Source organism: Nelumbo lutea, chromosome 4, assembly GCF_056320005.1.
Source record: "Nelumbo lutea isolate HS-2025 chromosome 4, American lotus-T2T, whole genome shotgun sequence".
In the NCBI taxonomy this organism is placed as follows: Eukaryota; Viridiplantae; Streptophyta; class Magnoliopsida; order Proteales; family Nelumbonaceae; genus Nelumbo; species Nelumbo lutea.
Genome location: NC_142687.1, coordinates 5,099,960 through 5,106,751, shown reverse-complemented (window position 1 = coordinate 5,106,751; position 6,792 = coordinate 5,099,960). Strand labels below are relative to the sequence as shown.

The 6,792-nt window shown below is 48.7% G+C and overlaps 1 pseudogene across 1 annotated transcript; it reads left to right on the top strand.

The window, feature by feature from the left end:
• The first annotated feature begins 540 nt into the window (after nucleotides 1–540).
• Nucleotides 541–4,986, top strand: LOC148853521 (F-box protein At1g67340-like; annotated as a pseudogene). The gene is made up of 6 exons (XR_016112669.1): nucleotides 541–572; nucleotides 677–766; nucleotides 1,127–1,289; nucleotides 1,401–3,738; nucleotides 3,812–4,240; nucleotides 4,317–4,986. The product of XR_016112669.1 is annotated as an F-box protein At1g67340-like (transcript).
• Nucleotides 4,987–6,792: the final 1,806 nt, after the last annotated feature.

The following is a 6,792-nucleotide window of genomic DNA, read 5'->3' as shown; positions in this document are numbered from 1 at the left end:
TTTACTTCGGTGGGTCCAGCATCCGAGGGCCGCACCCGGGACCCCGACCACCTTCAACGCCGAAATCCCCGTCACTCCTTTCTTTTTAAGAAAAGGATAAAATACAAAAAACCTCAAGTTTCTGATAATCATAAAAACCTCTTTTATAGTTTTATTTTAGTAAAAACCTTTTTCTATTTTTTAAAAAATCAATAAATACTTCCCTTTCGTTAATGATCAAGACGGAAAACCTAAAAAAGATAAATGATTTTTTTAAAATGCCTATTTTACACTTTTATGAATTAATATGCATATATTTTTACTAAAATAACCCTGTCTCAACTTCATAATGCGTTCAAATACTGTTCATCCTCTTCCTCTCGACGAACAACGATAGAATAACCTTGTCTCACCATGACGGTTGATGGATGACAATGTCAGACGTCCAAAGATGGTACTGGGAATTTCGTTGTTGTTGTTGTCTTATCTCTCTTGGAGGAGAGCTTTTTTTTTTTTTCTTTCTTATATAAACACCACGTTTCTCTAGTGTAGACGATCGATATGAGAACCAGGCTTGGTAATCGTAAGCTCCAGTTTTTCAAAGATGAAACACCTCTCAAGAGAAAGAGGGATTTCCCCCGTCGAGAAGTGCTACTTGACCGGAAAAGCACGAGAACGGTGCCGGGAAACATTAAAGAATCGGATTTTTTTTATGGTTTGTTTGTATCCTCTACAAGCTCAGCTCCACCGCTCGTTGCCCTTCCGATTTCGTTAATGTTCTCATAACGTACACCCCCTCTCTCTCTCTAACCGTTGTTTTATATCGATTCTCTTTCATTTCCTTTTTGGCAACGAAGATTTTCTATGGGTGGTTTTCACTTTGATTTTGTGGCTCTTCGGAAATGAAACAAAATAATCGATTTATCACCGAAGAGGCAATTCCGTAATCGAACATTAGTCGGAAATATTCTGTTTTCAGTTGTTGATAACAATTTTTGAATTTCTACGGATCGGCGCTTCTTCAACTTCAAATAAAGCTTTGTTTTGAAATTAGTGCTATGAAAAAAAAGAGCACTCTTTTTGTTGTGTAATGAAAATAACTATTTTTCTGCCTTCTCAATTGCTTCTCGTTTTGTCTCCTAAACAGGTGCAAGAGACTGAATGGTTTAGGCTTTCATCCCCTCGTGTTGTCGAAAGCATCTCCTAAAGCCTTCACCGTGAAAGCTAAGAACTGGTCTGAATCGTCTCAACAGTTCTTGAAATAGTGTACAGATGCTAGAAACATCGAAGCCTGTCATACACTTGGCAAGGTCAGTACATTATTACCTAAATTTACAGATGAAATAAAAATTGTATAAATATTTATTTCATTACTGAGCCTCGCAAATGATAACCTAATCAACCTTTCTTATTGATTGCAGATTCGTTTCTATTGTCTACAGAACTGAGGAAGTGGGGCGCCGCTGGTGGGTAAAGCGGCCATCGGTTCTCACGCTCCAGTGCTTTATTCACTCGCCGTTATCCAGTTCAATGGCAGTGGCACGTCCAAGAACGACAAGGACCTCCGAGCCAACGTCGCTCTCTGTGCACGAGCCACTTTCCTCGGCCACATCGATGCCCTCTGGGAACTCGGCCACTGTCTGCAAGATGGCTACGGCGTCCGCCAAAACATCACCGAGGGGCGTCGATCCTCGTCCAAGCGAGGCGACATGAATTTCGTCGTTGCTCAGCGTGCAGCACCATGAACTACTGTTCTCGGGCGTGTCATGCGCTCGATTGGAAGTTGCGCCATAAGGTGGAGTGCGCACCCATGGAGCGGTGGCTCGGTGGCGATGTCGAAGCTGACAGAGGAATCGTCGAGGTTGGTGAGGATGATGCCATGCTTCCTCCGATAATAAACTAAAAAATAGAGTATCGTCTCCATTGATGAATTAAATTCCGTAACATCGTTGGATGTCTGACATTGTCATCTCATGGAGATCCCGCAGGTCTTATCTGTCAACGATTTTGCCTTTGACCGCGGCAATGGGGAGGCTGAAATGAAGAAGATGAGGAAACTCCGAGGGGAACCCGGTGAGATTACTCCGAAGGTCAAGTTAATATTCTCTCAAAGGCAAAGTAAAGACCGATGATGCAAAGTTCACATACCTTGTTGTTGGGGGTAGGAGGCCTTTTATAACCACTTCGTGCACTCACTCCGAGACCTCTGTCAGGTCGAGTATGATTACCTCTGTTTCTGCCAGTTCGGGTGTCATCCTTTCTGCTGGGACAGAAACGCCATTGCTCCTTGTCGGAGCCATCTCTGTAACTGGAGATGGCGGTGTCAGGTGGCGGTGGCAGGTGGCCGTTTGAAGTGCGGCCGTCAAGCATCAGATCCCAAGTCAGTCAAGTGCGCCGCCCCTGGGTAATAACTTCATCGGTGTCAGGCATAGTATGGTTTGTTCAGTTTGGTGTCCTGGAGGTGAAGTGCTGGAGTGGTGAGCGAGGTGAAGTCTTGAGTTCGGAGGTATGTCCTGTATTGCCATAGTGTAGGCCAGTTCGGTGAGGTGAGTCCCGAACTGCTATAAGGCAGGCCAGTTCGGTGAGGGGTGTCCCGAACTGCTGTAAGGCAGGCTAGTTCGGTGAGGTATGTCCCGAACTGCTATAAGGCAGGCCAGTTTGGTGAGGTGTGTCCCGAACTGCTATAAGGCAGGCCAGTTCGGGTTACTGTCCTTTGAGTGGCTTGGGGCCTAAGGGAGAGTTTGGGCTCCTAGTAGGGAGTTCGGACTGCTGGTAGGGGAGTTCGGTCCGCTGGTTCCTCCCCTTGTTACTTGCGCCAGAGGCGTGCTTTTGTGCCGAGCTGTTGCCTTTGCCACGTGTTGCATAACTATGAGGTCGGGCCAAATCTTCCTTTCGGAGCCTTCAAAACATTTTTCGGGTGAGTACTTTCTTGAATCCACCTTTTCTTCTCGATGTCTAGCTTGGATAGCTCAGACGATTCTTCAAGTAGGTCTGATGTAGGTTCTACAAACTGAGTCTCATCCCTCGATGGCCTTAGTGATCCTGAGGTGGAACTTGAGGATGACTTCGAACTCGTAGGCCGAGCCGCTTAGGGCAATTTGGCGTCTACCTCTTGTCGGAGTCGGATGCTAGATGGGTTTGGTCCTTCGACCATGACGCCCGAGGAGCTCCAATCTCTTATTATTTCTTACAATTTGCCTAGAGGGTACGCTTATTTCATTCATTCGGGTAGCTTTCCTTGGGAACACAATCCTGATGAGATCGTGATATTTTGGGAGCAGCTCGGTGCGGGGCTGCGATTGCCTTTCCACCCCCTTCTTGTCGAAGTCATAAACCACTTTGGCGTTACCGTTGGCCAGCTTCATCCGAACTCTACTCGGAACTTGGTGGGGACAACCTCCCTTTTTTGCGAGCAGGGCTTCCCTTTAGACTTGGAGAAATTCTCCTCCATTTTAATGCTCAAGAAACAAGCGAGTTCTCTTCCCGGGGGAAAGCGGGCGTATTACCTGTCTCCTCGCACGGGTTTTAAGCTTCTGCACGAACTTCCCAATAAGGTCACGACATGGAAGCGGGACTAATTCAGGGTGCGAAGTGCACAAGGGTGGCCTTTTCAGACCCGGTGGGGGGAGGCCTCTCCTGATTCTGATGTCACTCTCGATAAAAAGACGGTGAAAGGCCTCCGACAATGGGCACGACAAGGGTTAAAATGCCATCAGTACCTAACGGAGGCCAAGCTTATTGCGGCCGGCCTGAGTTCGGGTAGGTTCCTAGCTCAGAGGTTTTTTGTTCGCTTTGTTCCTTCATTTTTTTTATGCCGAACTCTTTTCTACAGGTGTGATGGACTCAGAGAGGACTCGTGGGGGGCGCCTGTTCCAAGGCATGAAGAGGAGGAAGCGGGTCGCCAAGCGAACTCATACCGAGTTGCCCCAGGATGAGGAGCCTCAAGTTCCAAACCACACGTTGGAGGATCTGCCCAGGGAGCCCGAGGTGGCTCCTTCAACGCAAGAAGTGGCAGGGGCCCTTTACGCCGAGACCACTCACACGGGTGCTCCTACCTACTCTAGTGCTCCTGCTTACTCTAGGTCCGCTCATACGCGAGCTGGGCCCTCGGGCTTGGGAGCTCAAGGGGAGTTCCGGAGCGTGTTGTCGCCGAGCTACGCTCTTCAGAAGAGTAGGGAGGCGTTTCCCCGAGGAGATCGTGGCATGGACCGATCTTCCCTTGAACCAGATCGCCTGTCGTGCCGTAACTCATGCTAGGGTGGTGAGTCAAATTTCTTACCGGTTCTCTCTGTTTTCTATCCTTCTTGCTGTCGTTAATCATTTTTTCCTTTTGGTAGGCGAACTCTTCTATTCACGCCTTAGCGGCCCAGGTGGAGAGGAGCTCCAACCGAAGAGGCTTTTCGTGCCGTCGAGGTGAATACCCGAGCTGTTGAGGTGGCCGCGCATGCTACCGAAGCGGCTACTCGCGTTGCTATGGCCAGGCAGTCGATGTCTCAGAGGGATGCCGAGGCCATGGGGGTGGTCGTGAAGCATATGGCGGACTTGAGGATGGACCTGTAGCATCAGGTCGAATATCTTCAGGAGGACATAAGGGAAAAAACGCAGATCTTTTCCCAAGGTATCGAAGATGCCAAGAAAAAAGTCGTTGATGACTATATCGCCTCGCCGCGCTTTGACGACTTGATGGGGGATTTTTACAGAAGGGGATTCAATCTGAGCTGGTGGGTGATACGGAACACATACCCCGATCTCGATATTATTGCCATATCCACTTCGCGTATAACCCAGGAGATGGCTAACACTGCTGATGGCGAGTCGGATTCCGAGGGCGAGGTAGGACTTTCGGGTGTCGTTGAAGTGCCTTCTGATGGGGAAGAAGTAGCTCCGGGCTTGTAATTTTTTTTTTTGTTTTTTTATGTACTCTTCCTTTTCTTGCGATGGAATAGACAATCTTTTCGGTTAGTGTTGTTCTTTTTTCCGAACTGATATTTTGCCAAACTGATAATAAGCCCGATCTGTTTCTTGCCCGGGTTATTGCACTCGCGCGACCTGTTTCGGTGTTTAATTCTTAGTCTCTGCTTCGCTTTAGTCTTTTGACTGATATTTTTCCGAACTGATAACATGCCCGACTTTTCTTTGCTTGCCTGTGTCGTGGTTGCCCCTGTTAGCTCGGCATCTTGTCCCTTAGGCTTTTGTAGCGATTTCGTCCACTTCGCTTAGCGGTCTATAGGTAGTATCGCCTTAAGTTAACGATGTTCCACGTTTGGGGTACTTGTTTGCCTTCTAAGGTTTCGAGCTTGTATGCCCCCCCCCCCCCCCGAGTGCTCTCTTTACTCTATACGTCCCTTCCCAATTTGGTCCAAGGTTGCCCACGTGGGGTTCGGGCACCATAATCTTACGGAGAACCAGGTCGTCGACTCAGAAGTTTCGCTTCTTTACTCTGGTGTTGTAGTACCGAGCTACCTGCTGCTGATAGGCCATTGTTCGGATGTGCGCGAGGTCTTTTACCTCGTCCAGTAGGTCGAGGTTGGTACGTAACTTGTCTCCGTTTGTCTAATCGTCATATGTTTCTAGTCGTTGTGTAGGTACTTCGATTTCCGCTGGGATTACTGCTTTAGTGCCGTAGGTGAGGTTGAAGAGGGTCTCTCCCGTGGTAGTTTTTTCTGTAGTTCGGTGAGCCCATAAAACACTTGGTAGCTCGTCCGCCCACAACTCTTTAGCTCGGTCTAGACATGCATTCAGTCCGCGCAGGATGGATCTATTCATTACTTCTGTCTGACAGTTTGTCTGCGGGTGCGCGACCAATTTGAAGTTCTGCCGAATTCCCATACTCTGGCACCATTCTTGGAACTTGATATCCTCGAGCTGCTTGCCGATGTCGGATATCAGTACCCGAGGTAACCCAAAGCGACATACAATGTTTTTCCAAAACAAGTTCTGTAAGTTTCGGGCTATAACTATTGCCAGAGGTTCGACTTCTATCCACTTTGTGAAATAATCTACTGCCACCAATAGGAAATTTCTCCCACCTGTTGCTGGCGGGAATGGCCATAGGAGGTCGATGCTCCATTGTGTAAAGGGCCATGGGTTGGTGAGGTATTTGAGGTCGGAAGCGGGCTGATGGTGGATAATGGCATGCTTCTGACACTTGTCGCATTTTCTGACGAGCTCGACGGCTTCTGCCTTCATTGTTGGCCAGTAGTATCATTGTCGAAGTGCCTTTTGGGCGAGTGCTCTGCCCCCAGGTGTCCGCCGCACATACCTTCATGAGTGTCGCGGAGTACGAGCTCGGCTTCGGCAGGTCACAGGCAACGCAAGTAGGGGAGCGTGTAGGACCGTCGGTACAACCGTTCATCTATTATGACGTATTTGGTTGCCTGGCGCTGCACCCTCTTGGCTGCATTGCGGTCCGTAGGGTGGGTTCCATCTAGCAAGAAGCTCGCAAACGGGTCAATCCGGCTCGGCTCTGCTTCAAGGATTGGAGCGACCTCCTCTGCCCCACCGAGAATGCTAGGCCGAGGTAAGTCCTCTATGTACACGGCTCTCATGGTGTTGTGACTCATGCTGGCTAACCGGACAGAGCGTCGGCCTCAGTATTCTTTGACCTTGGGATTTGCTTGATGAAGTGTGATTGGAAGTTGAGCAAGGCCTCTTTTACTTTCGCTAAGTATGTGATCATGGAGAGCTCACGTGCTTCGTACTCGCCCGTAACCTGGTTGACCACGAGATGGGAATCGCTGCAAATGACTATGTGCTTTGCTCTTACCTTTTGCGCTAGGTTTAGCCCGGCTATCAATGCCTAGTACTCTGCCT